We start from the raw sequence: 17554 nt of genomic DNA on the forward strand, positions 1-17554 counted from the left end.
CGGGGGCAGGGAGAGATCCCACATTGCGGGGGCAGGGAGAGATCCCACATTGCGGGGGCAGGGAGAGATCCCACATTGCGGGGGCAGGGAGAGATCCCACAGTGCGGGGGCAGGGAGAGATCCCACAGTGCGGGGGCAGGGAGAGATCCCACAGTGTGGGGAGGGAGAAATAAGGTATGGAGATACTGAGATACTGGGAGCTGTTAGACGTGCGTTTTACAGCTACACTGATGAGCAAAAGGGTAACAATGTTTTGCACTTTTGCCTTCAGGCTCCAGATCTCACCGTCCTCTACAGCCTCAAGCGTGAGACGTCTTCATCTCACAGACAATGATCTCGGCTTTTCATAAATGTGATTGCAGATATTTATCATATGATCAGTTCTGCAGATTCTCGTCAGTCGCTGCATTGTTACTGTTTTGTTATTATTTTGTGAATCCACCTTTGGCTTTCACCTCTCCTGATTACTTCTGAGCTCCATCAGATTCCAGCATGTCTCCACCGAAATCTGCTCCCAGGTCTCTTCTCTGTGTTCCCAGTGTTGGTGTATACTGGTCAGGTCTCTTCTCCACGTTCCCAGTGTTGGTGTATACTGGTCAGGTCTCTTCTCCACATTCCCAGTGTTGGTGTATACTGGTCAGGTCTCTTCTCCATGTTGCCAGTGTTGGTGTATACTGGTCAGGTCTCTTCTCCACGTTCCCAGTGTTGGTGTATACTGGTCAGGTCTCTTCTCCACGTTCCCAGTGTTGGTGTATACTGGTCAGGTCTCTTCTCCACGTTCCCAGTGTCGGTGTATACTGGTCAGGTCTCTTCTCCACGTTCCCAGTGTTGGTGTATACTGGTCAGGTCTCTTCTCCATGTTCCCAGTGTTGGTGTATACTGGTCAGATCTCTTCTCCACGTTCCCAGTGTTGGTGTATACTGGTCAGGTCTCTTCTCCATGTTCCCAGTGTCAGTGTATACTGGTCAGGTCTCTTCTCCATGTTCCCAGTGTTGGTGTATACTGGTCAGGTCTCTTCTCCATGTTTCCAGTGTTGGTGTATACTGGTCAGGTCTCTTCTCCATGTTCCCAGTGTTGGTGTATACTGGTCAGGTCTCTTCTCCACGTTCCCAGTGTTGGTGTATACTGGTCAGGTCTCTTCTCCAAGTTTCCAGTGTTGGTGTATACTGGTCAGGTCTCTTCTCCATGTTCCCAGTGTTGGTGTATACTGGTCAGGTCTCTTCTCCACGTTCCCAGTGTTGGTGTATACTGGTCAGGTCTCTTCTCCATGTTCCCAGTGTTGGTGTATACTGGTCAGGTCTCTTCTCCATGTTCCCAGTGTTGGTGTATACTGGTCAGGTCTCTTCTCCACGTTCCCAGTGTTGGTGTATACTGGTCAGGTCTCTTCTCCACTTTCCCAGTGTTGGTGTATACTGGTGAGGTCTCTTCTTCATGTTCCCAGTGTTGGTGTATACTGGTCAGGTCTCTTCTCCACGTTCCCAGTGTTGGTGTATACTGGTCAGGTCTCTTCTCCATGTTCCCAGTGTTGGTGTATACTGGTCAGGTCTCTTCTCCATGTTCCCAGTGTTGGTGTATACTGGTCAGGTCTCTTCTCCACGTTCCCAGTGTTGGTGTATACTGGTCAGGTCTCTTCTCCATGTTCCCAGTGTTGGTGTATACTGGTCTGGTCTCTTCTCCATGTTTCCAGTGTTGGTGTATACTGGTCAGATCTCTTCTCCATGTTCCCAGTGTTGGTGTATACTTGTCAGGTCTCTTCTCCATGTCCCCAGTGTTGGTGTATACTGGTCTGGTCTCTTCTCCACGTTCCCAGTGTTGGTGTATACTGGTCTGGTCTCTTCTCCACGTTCCCAGTGTTGGTGTATACTTGTCAGGTCTCTTCTCCACGTTCCCAGTGTTGATGTATACTGGTCAGATCTCTTCTCCATGTTTCCAGTGTTGGTGTATACTGGTCAGGTCTCTTCTCCACGTTCCCAGTGTTGGTGTATACTGGTCAGATCTCTTCTACACGTTCCCAGTGTTGGTGTATACTGGTCAGATCTCTTCTCCACGTTTCCAGTGTTGGTGTATACTGGTCAGGTCTCTTCTCCACGTTCCCAGTGTTGGTGTATACTGGTCAGGTCTCTTCTCCACGTTTCCAGTGTTGGTGTATACTGGTCAGGTCTCTTCTCCACGTTCCCAGTGTTGGTGTATACTGGTCAGGTCTCTTCTCCATGTTCCCAGTGTCAGTGTATACTGGTCAGGTCTCTTCTCCATGTTCCCAGTGTTGGTGTATACTGGTCAGGTCTCTTCTCCATGTTTCCAGTGTTGGTGTATACTGGTCAGGTCTCTTCTCCATGTTCCCAGTGTTGGTGTATACTGGTCAGGTCTCTTCTTCATGTTCCCAGTGTTGGTGTATACTGGTCAGGTCTCTTCTCCACGTTCCCAGTGTTGGTGTATACTGGTCAGGTCTCTTCTCCACGTTCCCAGTGTTGGTGTATACTGGTCAGGTGTCTTCTCCACTTTCCCAGTGTTGGTGTATACTGGTGAGGTCTCTTCTTCATGTTCCCAGTGTTGGTGTATACTGGTCAGGTCTCTTCTTCATGTTCCCAGTGTTGGTGTATACTGGTCAGGTTTCTTCTCCATGTTCCCAGTGTTGGTGTATACTGGTCAGGTCTCTTCTCCATGTTTCCAGTGTTGGTGTATACTGGTCAGGTCTCTTCTCCACGTTCCCAGTGTTGGTGTATACTGGTCAGGTCTCTTCTCCACGTTCCCAGTGTTGGTGTATACTGGTCAGGTGTCTTCTCCACTTTCCCAGTGTTGGTGTATACTGGTGAGGTCTCTTCTTCATGTTCCCAGTGTTGGTGTATACTGGTCAGGTCTCTTCTCCACGTTCCCAGTGTTGGTGTATACTGGTCAGGTCTCTTCTCCATGTTCCCAGTGTTGGTGTATACTGGTCAGGTCTCTTCTCCATGTTCCCAGTGTTGGTGTATACTGGTCAGATCTCTTCTCCACGTTCCCAGTGTTTGTGTATACTGGTCAGGTCTCCTCTCCATGTTCCCAGTGTTGGTGTATACTGGTCAGGTCTCTTCTCCATGTTCCCAGTGTTGGTGTATACTGGTCTGGTCTCTTCTCCATGTTTCCAGTGTTGGTGTATACTGGTCAGATCTCTTCTCCACGTTCCCAGTGTTGATGTATACTGGTCAGATCTCTTCTCCATGTTTCCAGTGTTGGTGTATACTGGTCAGGTCTCTTCTCCACGTTCCCAGTGTTGGTGTATACTGGTCTGGTCTCTTCTCCATGTTTCCAGTGTTGGTGTATACTGGTCAGGTCTCTTCTCCACGTTCCCAGTGTTGATGTATACTGGTCAGATCTCTTCTCCATGTTTCCAGTGTTGGTGTATACTGGTCAGGTCTCTTCTCCATGTTCCCAGTGTTGGTGTATACTGGTCTGGTCTCTTCTCCATGTTTCCAGTGTTGGTGTATACTGGTCAGGTCTCTTCTCCACGTTCCCAGTGTTGATGTATACTGGTCAGATCTCTTCTCCATGTTTCCAGTGTTGGTGTATACTGGTCAGGTCTCTTCTCCACGTTCCCAGTGTTGGTGTATACTGGTCAGATCTCTTCTACACGTTCCCAGTGTTGGTGTATACTGGTCAGATCTCTTCTCCACGTTTCCAGTGTTGGTGTATACTGGTCTGGTCTCTTCTCCACGTTCCCAGTGTTGGTGTATACTGGTCAGGTCTCTTCTCCATGTTCCCAGTGTCAGTGTATACTGGTCAGGTCTCTTCTCCATGTTCCCAGTGTTGGTGTATACTGGTCAGGTCTCTTCTCCATGTTTCCAGTGTTGGTGTATACTGGTCAGGTCTCTTCTCCACGTTCCCAGTGTTGGTGTATACTGGTCAGATCTCTTCTCCATGTTCCCAGTGTTGGTGTATACTGGTCAGGTCTCTTCTCCATGTTTCCAGTGTTGGTGTATACTGGTCAGGTCTCTTCTCCACGTTCCCAGTGTTGGTGTATACTGGTCAGGTCTCTTCTCCACGTTCCCAGTGTTGGTGTATACTGGTCAGATCTCTTCTCCACGTTTCCAGTGTTGGTGTATACTGGTCAGGTCTCTTCTCCACGTTCCCAGTGTTGGTGTATACTGGTCAGGTCTCTTCTCCATGTTCCCAGTGTCGGTGTATACTGGTCAGGTCTCTTCTCCATGTTCCCAGTGTTGGTGTATACTGGTCAGGTCTCTTCTCCATGTTTCCAGTGTTGGTGTATACTGGTCAGGTCTCTTCTCCACGTTCCCAGTGTTGGTGTATACTGGTCAGGTCTCTTCTCCATGTTCCCAGTGTTGGTGTATACTGGTCAGGTCTCTTCTCCATGTTCCCAGTGTTGGTGTATACTGGTCAGGTCTCTTCTCCATGTTCCCAGTGTTGGTGTATACTGGTCAGGTCTCTTCTCCATGTTCCCAGTGTTGGTGTATACTGGTCAGGTCTCTTCTTCATGTTCCCAGTGTTTGTGTATACTGGTCAGGTGTCTTCTCCACTTTCCCAGTGTTGGTGTATACTGGTGAGGTCTCTTCTTCATGTTCCCAGTGTTGGTGTATACTGGTCAGGTCTCTTCTCCACGTTCCCAGTGTTGGTGTATACTGGTCAGGTCTCTTCTCCATGTTCCCAGTGTTGGTGTATACTGGTCAGGTCTCTTCTCCACGTTCCCAGTGTTGGTGTATACTGGTCAGGTCTCTTCTCCATGTTCCCAGTGTTGGTGTATACTGGTCAGATCTCTTCTCCACGTTCCCAGTGTTGGTGTATACTGGTCAGGTCTCCTCTCCATGTTCCCAGTGTTGGTGTATACTGGTCAGGTCTCTTCTCCACGTTCCCAGTGTTGGTGTATACTGGTCAGGTCTCTTCTCCATGTTCCCAGTGTTGGTGTATACTGGTCTGGTCTCTTCTCCATGTTTCCAGTGTTGGTGTATACTGGTCAGATCTCTTCTCCATGTTCCCAGTGTTGGTGTATACTGGTCAGGTCTCTTCTCCACTTTCCCAGTGTTGGTGTATACTGGTCAGGTCTCTTCTCCATGTCCCCAGTGTTGGTGTATACTGGTCTGGTCTCTTCTCCACGTTCCCAGTGTTGATGTATACTGGTCAGATCTCTTCTCCATGTTTCCAGTGTTGGTGTATACTGGTCAGGTCTCTTCTCCACGTTCCCAGTGTTGGTGTATACTGGTCAGATCTCTTCTACACGTTCCCAGTGTTGGTGTATACTGGTCAGGTCTCTTCTCCACGTTTCCAGTGTTGGTGTATACTGGTCAGGTCTCTTCTCCACGTTCCCAGTGTTGGTGTATACTGGTCAGGTCTCTTCTCCACGTTCCCAGTGTTGGTGTATACTGGTCAGATCTCTTCTCCATGTTTCCAGTGTTGGTGTATACTGGTCAGGTCTCTTCTCCACGTTCCCAGTGTTGGTGTATACTGGTCAGGTCTCTTCTCCATGTTCCCAGTGTTGGTGTATACTGGTCAGATCTCTTCTCCACGTTCCCAGTGTTGGTGTATACTGGTCAGGTCTCTTCTCCATGTTCCCAGTGTTGGTGTATACTGGTCAGGTCTCTTCTCCATGTTCCCAGTGTTGGTGTATACTGGTCAGGTCTCTTCTCCATGTTCCCAGTGTTGGTGTATACTGGTCAGGTCTCTTCTCCACGTTCCCAGTGTTGGTGTATACTGGTCAGGTCTCTTCTCCATGTTCCCAGTGTTGGTGTATACTGGTCAGGTCTCTTCTCCACGTTCCCAGTGTTGGTGTATACTGGTCAGGTCTCTTCTCCACGTTCCCAGTGTTGGTGTATACTGGTCAGGTCTCTTCTCCACGTTCCCAGTGTTGGTGTATACTGGTCAGGTCTCTTCTCCATGTTCCCAGTGTTGGTGTATACTGGTCAGGTCTCTTCTCCACGTTCCCAGTGTTGGTGTATACTCGTCAGCTCTCTTCTCCACGTTCCCAGTGTTGGTGTATACTGGTCAGGTCTCTTCTCCACGTTCCCAGTGTTGGTGTATACTGGTCAGGTCTCTTCTCCACGTTCCCAGTGTTGGTGTATACTGGTCAGGTCTCTTCTCCATGTTCCCAGTGTTGGTGTATACTGGTCACATCTCTTCTCCATGTCCCCAGTGTTGGTGTATACTGGTCTGGTCTCTTCTCCACGTTCCCAGTGTTGGTGTATACTTGTCAGGTCTCTTCTCCACGTTCCCAGTGTTGATGTATACTGGTCAGATCTCTTCTCCATGTTTCCAGTGTTGGTGTATACTGGTCAGGTCTCTTCTCCACGTTCCCAGTGTTGGTGTATACTGGTCAGATCTCTTCTACACGTTCCCAGTGTTGGTGTATACTGGTCAGATCTCTTCTCCACGTTTCCAGTGTTTGTGTATACTGGTCTGGTCTCTTCTCCACGTTCCCAGTGTTGGTGTATACTGGTCAGGTCTCTTCTCCATGTTCCCAGTGTCAGTGTATACTGGTCAGGTCTCTTCTCCATGTTCCCAGTGTTGGTGTATACTGGTCAGGTCTCTTCTCCATGTTTCCAGTGTTGGTGTATACTGGTCAGGTCTCTTCTCCACGTTCCCAGTGTTGGTGTATACTGGTCAGGTATCTTCTCCATGTTCCCAGTGTTGGTGTATACTGGTCAGGTCTCTTCTCCATGTTCCCAGTGTTGGTGTATACTGGTCAGGTCTCTTCTCCATGTTCCCAGTGTTGGTGTATACTGGTCAGGTCTCTTCTCCATGTTCCCAGTGTTGGTGTATACTGGTCAGGTCTCTTCTTCATGTTCCCAGTGTTGGTGTATACTGGTCAGGTCTCTTCTCCACGTTCCCAGTGTTGGTGTATACTGGTCAGGTCTCTTCTCCACGTTCCCAGTGTTGGTGTATACTGGTCAGGTGTCTTCTCCACGTTCCCAGTGTTGGTGTATACTGGTCAGGTCTCTTCTCCATGTTCCCAGTGTTGGTGTATACTGGTCAGGTCTCTTCTCCATGTTCCCAGTGTTGGTGTATACTGGTCAGGTCTCTTCTCCATGTTCCCAGTGTTGGTGTATACTGGTCAGGTCTCTTCTCCATGTTCCCAGTGTTGGTGTATACTGGTCAGGTCTCTTCTTCATGTTCCCAGTGTTGGTGTATACTGGTCAGGTCTCTTCTCCACGTTCCCAGTGTTGGTGTATACTGGTCAGGTCTCTTCTCCACGTTCCCAGTGTTGGTGTATACTGGTCAGGTGTTTTCTCCACTTTCCCAGTGTTGGTGTATACTGGTGAGGTCTCTTCTTCATGTTCCCAGTGTTGGTGTATACTGGTCAGGTCTCTTCTCCACGTTCCCAGTGTTGGTGTATACTGGTCAGGTCTCTTCTCCATGTTCCCAGTGTTGGTGTATACTGGTCAGGTCTCTTCTCCATGTTCCCAGTGTTGGTGTATACTGGTCAGATCTCTTCTCCACGTTCCCAGTGTTGGTGTATACTGGTCAGGTCTCCTCTCCATGTTCCCAGTGTTGGTGTATACTGGTCAGGTCTCTTCTCCACGTTCCCAGTGTTGGTGTATACTGGTCAGGTCTCTTCTCCATGTTCCCAGTGTTGGTGTATACTGGTCTGGTCTCTTCTCCATGTTTCCAGTGTTGGTGTATACTGGTCAGGTCTCTTCTCCACTTTCCCAGTGTTGGTGTATACTGGTCAGGTCTCTTCTCCATGTCCCCAGTGTTGGTGTATACTGGTCTGGTCTCTTCTCCACGTTCCCAGTGTTGGTGTATACTTGTCAGGTCTCTTCTCCACGTTCCCAGTGTTGATGTATACTGGTCAGATCTCTTCTCCATGTTTCCAGTGTTGGTGTATACTGGTCAGGTCTCTTCTCCACGTTCCCAGTGTTGGTGTATACTGGTCAGATCTCTTCTACACGTTCCCAGTGTTGGTGTATACTGGTCAGATCTCTTCTCCACGTTTCCAGTGTTGGTGTATACTGGTCTGGTCTCTTCTCCACGTTCCCAGTGTTGGTGTATACTGGTCAGGTCTCTTCTCCACGTTTCCAGTGTTGGTGTATACTGGTCAGGTCTCTTCTCCACGTTCCCAGTGTTGGTGTATACTGGTCAGGTCTCTTCTCCATGTTCCCAGTGTCGGTGTATACTGGTCAGGTCTCTTCTCCATGTTCCCAGTGTTGGTGTATACTGGTCAGGTCTCTTCTCCATGTTTCCAGTGTTGGTGTATACTGGTCAGGTCTCTTCTCCACGTTCCCAGTGTTGGTGTATACTGGTCAGGTCTCTTCTCCATGTTCCCAGTGTTGGTGTATACTGGTCAGGTCTCTTCTCCATGTTCCCAGTGTTGGTGTATACTGGTCAGGTCTCTTCTCCATGTTCCCAGTGTTGGTGTATACTGGTCAGGTCTCTTCTCCATGTTCCCAGTGTTGGTGTATACTGGTCAGGTCTCTTCTCCATGTTCCCAGTGTTGTTGTATACTGGTCAGGTCTCTTCTCCACGTTCTCAGTGTTGGTGTGTACTGGTCAGGTCTCTTCTCCATGTTCCCAGTGTTGGTGTATACCGGTCAGGTCTCTTCTCTACGTTCCCAGTGTTGGTGTATACTGGTCAGATCTCTTCTCCATGTTCCCAGTGTTGGTGTATACTGGTCAGGTCTCTTCTCCATGTTCCCAGTGTTGGTGTATACTGGTCAGGTCTCTTCTCCATGTTCCCAGTGTTGGTGTATACTGGTCAGGTCTCTTCTCCATGTTCCCAGTGTTGGTGTATACTGGTCAGGTCTCTTCTTCATGTTCCCAGTGTTGGTGTATACTGGTCAGGTCTCTTCTCCACGTTCCCAGTGTTGGTGTATACCGGTCAGGTCTCTTCTCCACGTTCCCAGTGTTGGTGTATACTGGTCAGGTCTCTTCTCCACGTTCCCAGTGTTGGTGTATACTGGTCAGGTGTCTTCTCCACTTTCCCAGTGTTGGTGTATACTGGTGAGGTCTCTTCTTCATGTTCCCAGTGTTGGTGTATACTGGTCAGGTCTCTTCTCCATGTTCCCAGTGTTGGTGTATACTGGTCAGGTCTCTTCTCCACGTTCCCAGTGTTGGTGTATACTGGTCAGGTCTCTTCTCCATGTTCCCAGTGTTGGTGTGTACTGGTCAGATCTCTTCTCCACGTTCCCAGTGTTGGTGTATACTGGTCAGGTCTCCTCTCCATGTTCCCAGTGTTGGTGTATACTGGTCAGGTCTCTTCTCCACGTTCCCAGTGTTGGTGTATACTGGTCAGGTCTCTTCTCCATGTTCCCAGTGTTGGTGTATACTGGTCTGGTCTCTTCTCCATGTTTCCAGTGTTGGTGTATACTGGTCAGATCTCTTCTCCATGTTCCCAGTGTTGGTGTATACTGGTCAGGTCTCTTCTCCACTTTCCCAGTGTTGGTGTATACTGGTCAGGTCTCTTCTCCATGTCCCCAGTGTTGGTGTATACTGGTCTGGTCTCTTCTCCACGTTCCCAGTGTTGATGTATACTGGTCAGCTCTCTTCTCCATGTTTCCAGTGTTGGTGTATACTGGTCAGGTCTCTTCTCCACGTTCCCAGTGTTGGTGTATACTGGTCAGATCTCTTCTACACGTTCCCAGTGTTGGTGTATACTGGTCAGATCTCTTCTCCACGTTTCCAGTGTTTGTGTATACTGGTCTGGTCTCTTCTCCACGTTCCCAGTGTTGGTGTATACTGGTCAGGTCTCTTCTCCACGTTTCCAGTGTTGGTGTATACTGGTCAGGTCTCTTCTCCACGTTCCCAGTGTTGGTGTATACTGGTCAGGTCTCTTCTCCACGTTCCCAGTGTTGGTGTATACTGGTCAGATCTCTTCTCCATGTTTCCAGTGTTGGTGTATACTGGTCAGGTCTCTTCTCCACGTTCCCAGTGTTGGTGTATACTGGTCAGGTCTCTTCTCCACGTTCCCAGTGTTGGTGTATACTGGTCAGGTCTCTTCTCCACGTTCCCAGTGTTGGTGTATACTGGTCAGGTCTCTTCTCCACGTTCCCACTGTTGGTGTATACTGGTCAGATCTCTTCTCCACGTTCCCAGTGTTGGTGTATACTGGTCAGGTCTCTTCTCCACGTTCCCAGTGTTGGTGTATACTGGTCAGGTCTCTTCTCCACGTTCCCAGTGTTGGTGTATACTGGTCAGGTCTCTTCTCCACGTTCCCAGTGTTGGTGTATACTGGTCAGGTCTCTTCTCCATGTTCCCAGTGTTGGTGTATACTGGTCAGGTCTCTTCTCCACGTTCCCAGTGTTGGTGTATACTCGTCAGCTCTCTTCTCCACGTTCCCAGTGTTGGTGTATACTGGTCAGGTCTCTTCTCCACGTTCCCAGTGTTGGTGTATACTGGTCAGGTCTCTTCTCCACGTTCCCAGTGTTGGTGTATACTGGTCACATCTCTTCTCCATGTTCCCAGTGTTGGTGTATACTGGTCAGGACTCTTCTCCGTGTTCCCAGTGTTGGTGTATACTGGTCAGGTCTCTTCTCCATGTTCCCAGTGTTGGTGTATACTGGTCAGGTCTCTTCTCCACGTTCCCAGTGTTGGTGTATACTGGTCAGGTTTTTTCTCTACGTTCCCAGTGTTGGTGTATACTGGTCAGGTCTCTTCTCCATGTTCCCAGTGTTGGTGTATACTGGTAAGGTCTCTTCTCCACGTTCCCAGTGTTGGTGTATACTGATCAGGTCTCTTCTCCATGTTCCCAGTGTTGATGTATACTGGTCAGGTCTCTTCTCCATGTTCCCAGTGTTGGTGTATACTGGTCAGGTCTCTTCTCCACGTTCTCTCCTTGTTCCCAGTGTCGGTGTATACTGGTCAGGTCTCTTCTCCACGTTCCCAGTGTTGGTGTATACTGGTCATGTCTCTTCTCCATGTTCCCAGTGTTGCTGTATACTGGTCGGGTCTCTTCTCCTTGTTCCCAGTGTTGGTGTATACTGGTCAGATCTCTTCTCCACGTTCCCAGTGTTGGTGTATACTGGTCAGGTCTCTTCTCCATGTTCCCAGTGTTGGTGTATACTGGTCAGGTTTCTTCTCCACGTTCTCAGTGTTAGTGTATACTGGTCAGGTCTCTTCTCCACGTTCCCAGTGTTGGCGTATACTGGTCAGGTCTCTTCTCCACGTTCCCAGTGTTGGTGTATACTGGTCAGGTCTCTTCTCCACGTTCCCAGTGTTGGTGTATACTGGTCAGGTCTCTTCTCCACTTTCCTAGTGTTGGTGTATACTGGTCAGGTCTCTTCTCCACTTTCCTAGTGTTGGTGTATACTGGTCAGGTCTCTTCTCCACGTTCTCAGTGTTGGTGTATACTGGTCAGGTCTCTTCTCCACTTTCCCAGTGTTGGTGTGTACTGGTCAGGTCTCTTCTCCACGTTCCCAGTGTTGGTGTATACTGGTCAGGTCTCTTCTCCACTTTCCTAGTGTTGGTGTATACTGGTCAGGTCTCTTCTCCACGTTCTCAGTGTTGGTGTATACTGGTCAGGTCTCTTCTCCACGATCCCAGTGTTGGTGTATACTGGTCAGGTCTCTTCTCCACGTTCCCAGTGTTGGTGTATACTGGTCAGGTTTCTTCTCCATGTTCCCAGTGTTGGTGTATACTGGTCAGGTCTCTTCTCCACGTTCCCAGTGTTGGTGTATACTGGTCAGGTCTCTTCTCCACGTTCTCAGTGTTGGTGTATACTGGTCAGGTCTCTTCTCCACGATCCCAGTGTTGGTGTATACTGGTCAGGTCTCTTCTCCACGTTCCCAGTGTTGGTGTATACTGGTCAGGTTTCTTCTCCATGTTCCCAGTGTTGGTGTATACTGGTCAGGTCTCTTCTCCACATTCCCAGTGTTGGTGTATACTGGTCAGGTTTCTTCTCCATGTTCCCAGTGTTGGTGTATACTGGTCAGGTCTCTTCTCCATGTTCCCAGTGTTGGTGTATACTGGTCAGGTCTCTTCTCCACGTTCCTAGTGTTGATGTATACTGCTCAGGTCTCTTCTCCACAGTCCCAGTGTTGGCGTATACTGGTCAGGTCTCTTCTCCACAGTCCCAGTGTTGGTGTATACTGGTCAGGTCTCTTGGGGGATGTATACAGTGTTTTCTTCTCCCACAAGTGTTGGATTGGGTTGAGGTAGCTCCTCTACATTATTGTCATTGACCCATTTCTTCTCCAATCTCGCCGTATGCTTCGGTCATTGTACTGCTGGAACACTTTGTCATCATTTTCATACCCATAGTACTCGAGTGTATGAAGTAACTGGTTTTGTAGGATCCTCACATATAGCTCAGCAGTGAGACCACCATCCATCCTGGTCAAGTATCAAATCACCCCCAGATCATCAGGGCTCCTCCACTTGACATTTTCTTCTATTTCTCGATCCGTTCGTCCCTTTTTCCCCTTGTTTCTTCCAGACCCATTTGCCCCATCAGAGCCGTCTATTGAGTTTTGTCTCATCTCTCCAGATCCCCCGTTTCCAATCTTCCACTTTTCGTTCCTCTTTGTAATCTGGAGCTGACGCTTCTTATGATGATATTGGAGTTGAGGCTTCTTCCCCTTTTTTCGGGCCACCATTCCAGACTTGTGTAACCTGCGTTGCTCGGGGCTTCATGGGCGTCTTTGATTTGGAGCCTACTAGCCGCGTCCACTGCCGGGTGTCACCAGAACTGATAGACCTTGTGATGAGCGATTTGGTGACTCTGATATTTTGCTTGGACGTCACTTCTTGACTTTTGAATGGACGGACGTCATTTCTTCTTCCACCTGCCATGGCCTCACATGATGCAGTTTGGCAGTTTTCTTGGCTGAGACACCACCATCGATGAGCTGGATGATGCTGTTTCTCTTCTCTTGGGAAATCTTCTTCATGGCTGCTCCTGGATTGGAACCAGCGACCTGACAAGATTCTGTATAACTCATCATTTTCTAAATAGCTGCAAGTCACATTTATGTATGAGAAGCCAAGATGATTGTCTATAAAATGAAGGCCGTCTCACGCTCAGAGCTGCAAAGGACGGTGAGATCTTGAGCCTGAATGGCAGAAGTGCAAAACATTGTTACCCTTTTGCTCTCTGGCCGTTCCCTGTATCCCAGCCTCTCAGACTTGAGTGTGAGACATTAGATGGACACATTATCTGTGGGTCTGTACGTCCTGGAGATGGGGGTCTTGAGTGAGTCCTCACATAAATATTCCATTCATGTGGCCCTGATGTCATGGCTCGGCCCCGCTGCAGCAGATGTCATGCTACCAGCTCCGGTGTCACCTCTGATGTGTCATGGAGGAGGACAACGCCGTCATCTGATCAGTCACCGGAGCCTCCGGGATTAACCCTTCCCTACACAGCACATATATACCTGTAGATATATTACTGTGCACACCTGGGCTGGAGGACAGTGCTAATATAAAGGTCATGAGGGGCTGGAACATGACAGCCAAGAATACAGTGGAGCTGAAAGTTTGTGAACCCTTAGGAATAGCAGATAATTTCAAGGAAAATTGGAGTTTAGTGTTTTTAATCAAAGGGATGACAATCGGGTGTGAGTGCACCTGAAAGAAACGGGATCTGATCTTCACAACAATAATGGAAATGTAACATGGCACTCTGAGGAGATTTCTGAGGACCTCCGACGAGTGGATGCTCATTAGGCTGGAAAGGGTTACAAAAGCATCTGTGAACCATCCACAGTCAGACATATTGGACAAATGGAGGAAATTTAAGAGGATTCAGTCGTCAACCAACAAAGATCACTCCAACGGCGTATCATAGTCAATAGACAAAGGAACCCAAGGTCACCTCTAAGCAACTAAAGGCCTGTCACATTAGCTAATATTCATGAGTCCAGCATCAGAAGGACACTGAACAGCAATGGTGTGCACGATAGGACTGCACTGCTCTCCAAAATAACATTGCTGCCCATCTGATATTAACTAAAGATCTGGACCTCAATGAGCCAGAAGGTACCTGTCACAAACCACCGGGGGGGTCACTCAGAAATCCCCCGCGCTGGCTACCAGTACGTCACAATCGGGGGGTAACAAGTGGGGGTCACCCCTCCTTTATACCTCCCGACCGACAGACAGAGCACGTGACGCGCTCTCTAGCGCCCCTCTTATAGTCAGGCCAATTATGGAATTGCCCGACAATAAGCAAGGAGGCCGCTATACTACTTATGCCGATTATTGAAGGGTCCCCAGTGAGAGTAGGGTATATATTCCCCCGACCTCCGCGGGCGGAATATATAAAACCTCCCCGGATCTCACTGGCCTCCCCACAATAATCCTTGGCACAACTCGCTGCCACCAACCGATTCACGGTAACTATTAGCCGAACACACAGACGTGGGATTCAAGATCGAGATAACAGAACAGCCCAAGATTAATTATATAATTTAATCAGCCTAAAGCACACTAGAAACTACAATATATACAATAGGGAATCTACAGAATATACATATGTCAGAGTACAGTTACAGATAAAGCATGGTTTACAAACAGGTATGCAATTCAATCAGTTACCTTGTGCGTCTGGCCACAGGGGGGCGCTGTAGACCAGGTTTCTAGGAACTCCCACAGATGTTTCCTGCACGTGACCCCCAGCGAAAGAACCCTGGAAAATGGCCGAAGTAGGGTTATCAACCTGGGCAAATCCGGGTCCCCTCCTACCTTCGTGACCTCAGAGGGAGCACTGCTCCACCCCTGGCTGGAGTTATGGACAAAATCCACAACATGGAATATGGCCATAACTTGGCCTGGGAGCGTCGTAGGCGGACGCCAATGCTCTCATTGTGACAGTTATGAATTTAGCTACAGAATGAGAGGACTCATGACTTGTCTACTAGTTCCCCATTGGCTGATATCACGCCTGGGGTATTTCCCAAGCTCCCGCTCCCATAAAAAGGGTGTGCCAGCATCGTCCGCATGCGGAGACACCATTTTTATGGTTGCCATATTTATCGGAAATATGGCTTGCGAGATATGAACCATTTTTTACTGGAGTCGTTCTGTCTGGATACTTCCAAGCTTGCTAATTAGATAGCAGCTCCTACCACAGGGTCACGGCAGGGAGTCCTCCTGTGTCCATTGTTCCCACATCATCTCATCTCCATATCATAGGAGATGGCCATGGGATGTGACACCTTCACAGATGCTGGACATTGAGGACAAGAAGGGAGGGGGGCACTGCCAGGGAGTGATGAGCGATTATGACTGGAAGTCATAATTCATCTTCATATCCCGGGATTTGCCTCACACCTCCCCCCTTTTGAGGGCGCTAGGGGGCAGCACACTCCGGTGTTCCCCCGTGCGCCCGTCCGCGACCTCTCCTTGTCGGGACAGCCCGTCTGCGTTACCGTGGTCACGGCCCCTTTTGTGGCGAATGGTGAAGTTGTATTGCTGGAGCGCAAGGCTCCATCGCAACAATCGCCCATTCGTCCCAGAGACGGTGTGCAACCAGCTGAGGGGATTGTGGTCCGTCTCCACGATGAAGTGGCGCCCGTATAGATAGGGTTGCAGACTCTGCAGGGCCCACACTATGGCCAGGCACTCCTTCTCCATCGTGGAATAGGCCACTTCCCTTGGTAACAGCTTCCTGCTCAGGTACAAGACTGGGTGCTCTTGGCTCGCAGAGTCCACCTGGCTGAGCACCGCACCGAGGCCGAAGTCACTGGCGTCGGTCTGTACTACAAACGGCCGCGTGAAGTCGGCTGCCTGTAGCACGGGCGGGCTGGACAGGGCGTCCTTTAGGGCCTGGAAGGCTGTCTCGCAGTCCATTGTCCAATCGACTGCAGAGGGCAGCTTCTTCTTGGTGAGGTCCGTCAAGGGCTTTGCCAGGCTACTATAGCGTGGAACAAACCTCCTATAGTACCCAGCGGTCCCCAAGAAGGACATCACCTGCTTCTTGGTCCTGGGGGTGGGCCAGGATGCGATGGCTTCCACTTTCTCAGGCTCGGGCTTCAGTGTTCTCCCGCCTACCCGGTGACCGAGGTACTGGACCTCGCTCATGGCCAGCTGACACTTTCCCGGCTTGATGGTCAAACCTGCCTGGTGGATCCGCCTGAGCACCTGTGCTAGATGCTCTAGGTGATCTTCCCAGGTGGGACTGAAGACGGCAATGTCATCCAGGTACGCGGCCGCGTACCCTTCAAGTCCCTTGAGCAGGGTGTTGACCATCCGCTGGAAGGTGGCAGGGGCATTCCTCATCCCGAATGGCATCACCGTGGACTCGTACAGTCCAAATGGGGTAATAAAGGCGGAGCGTTCCCTGGCCTTGCGAGTCAGGGGGATCTGCCAATATCCCCGGCTCAGATCCATGATGGTCAGGTACTGAGCCCCGGCCAACTGATCGAGCAGGTCATCGATGCGTGGCATTGGGTACGCATCGGCGACCGTGACAGCATTGAGCCCCCTGTAGTCCACGCAGAACCGAGTGGTTCGGTCCTTCTTAGGGACGAGGACTACAGGCGAGGCCAAAGCGCTGTTGGATGCCTGGATCACCCCCAGCTTCAGCATCTCGTCAATCTCCTGGCGCATGTGTTGCTGCACCTCCAGGGAGACCCGATATGCTGAACGCCGGATCGGGGGATGATCCCCAGTGTCCACGTGATGGACAGCCAAGTCAGTCCTTCCGGGCTGGTTGGTAAACAACCCCCGGAAGGGGTGTAGGGTGGCCCACAGCTGGGACCGTTGGTCCTCCAAGAGCTGGTGGCCAACCTCCACATCCTCAATGGACCCGCCTGCCCTAACCTGGGCTAGCATATCCAAGAGGGTCTCCGCTTCTCCCTCCTCGGGCAGGATGCACACGGGGAGCGCACATGCCTCCCGCTCATGATGTGCCTTCATCATGTTCACATGGAAGGGCTTCCGCCTTCCACGGGCAGGGTCCAGGGTGACCAGGTACGTCACAGGGTTGAGCTGCTGGTACACGAGGTATGGGCCTTCCCAGGCTGCCTGAAGCTTGTCCTGTGGTACGGGGACCAGTACCCACACCTTTTGACCCACTTGGTAGGTCCTCTCACAAGCGTTCTGGTCGTACCAACGCTTCTGATCGGCCTGGGCTTGAGCCATATTGTCGTGTACCAGTTGCGTCAAGGCCTGCATTTTGTCCCGGAAGCGCATGACATACTCGATAACCGACACTCCAGGGGTGGCCAAATCCCCTTCCCAAGCCTCTTTCACCAGAGCCAGGGGGCCCCGCACACGTCGCCCGTACAGGAGCTCAAACGGTGAGAATCCTGTTGAGGCCTGTGGAACCTCCCGGTAAGCAAATAACAGGTGTGGGAGATACCGCTCCCAGTCACGCCCATGGGAGTCGACCAACATCTTAAGCATCTGCTTTAAGGTGCCATTAAACCGCTCGCACAGGCCATTAGTCTGTGGATGGTACGGGCTGGCCACCAGATGTCGCACGTGGACTTGCTTACAGAGGGCCTCCATCAGCTGGGACATGAATTGGGTCCCCCGGTCAGTGAGCATTTCCTGGGGAAAACCCACTCGGGAGAAAATCTCCAGCAATGCGGTGGCCACCTTGTCAGCCCGAATGGACGACAAGGCCACTGCTTCTGGGTACCGGGTGGCATAGTCCACTACCGTCAGTATGAAGCGTTTCCCGGAGCTGCTGGGGA

At 50.2% G+C, this 17554-nt stretch overlaps 1 protein-coding gene across 3 annotated transcripts in view; it reads left to right on the forward strand.

The window, feature by feature from the left end:
• IL11RA (interleukin 11 receptor subunit alpha) overlaps positions 1–17554 on the forward strand; it is a 224043-nt gene that overhangs the window by 91017 nt on the left and 115472 nt on the right. The gene's annotated exons all lie outside the window — the stretch shown is intronic.

This window comes from Anomaloglossus baeobatrachus, chromosome 1 (genome assembly GCF_048569485.1).
Source record: "Anomaloglossus baeobatrachus isolate aAnoBae1 chromosome 1, aAnoBae1.hap1, whole genome shotgun sequence".
NCBI classification, from domain to species: Eukaryota; Metazoa; Chordata; class Amphibia; order Anura; family Aromobatidae; genus Anomaloglossus; species Anomaloglossus baeobatrachus.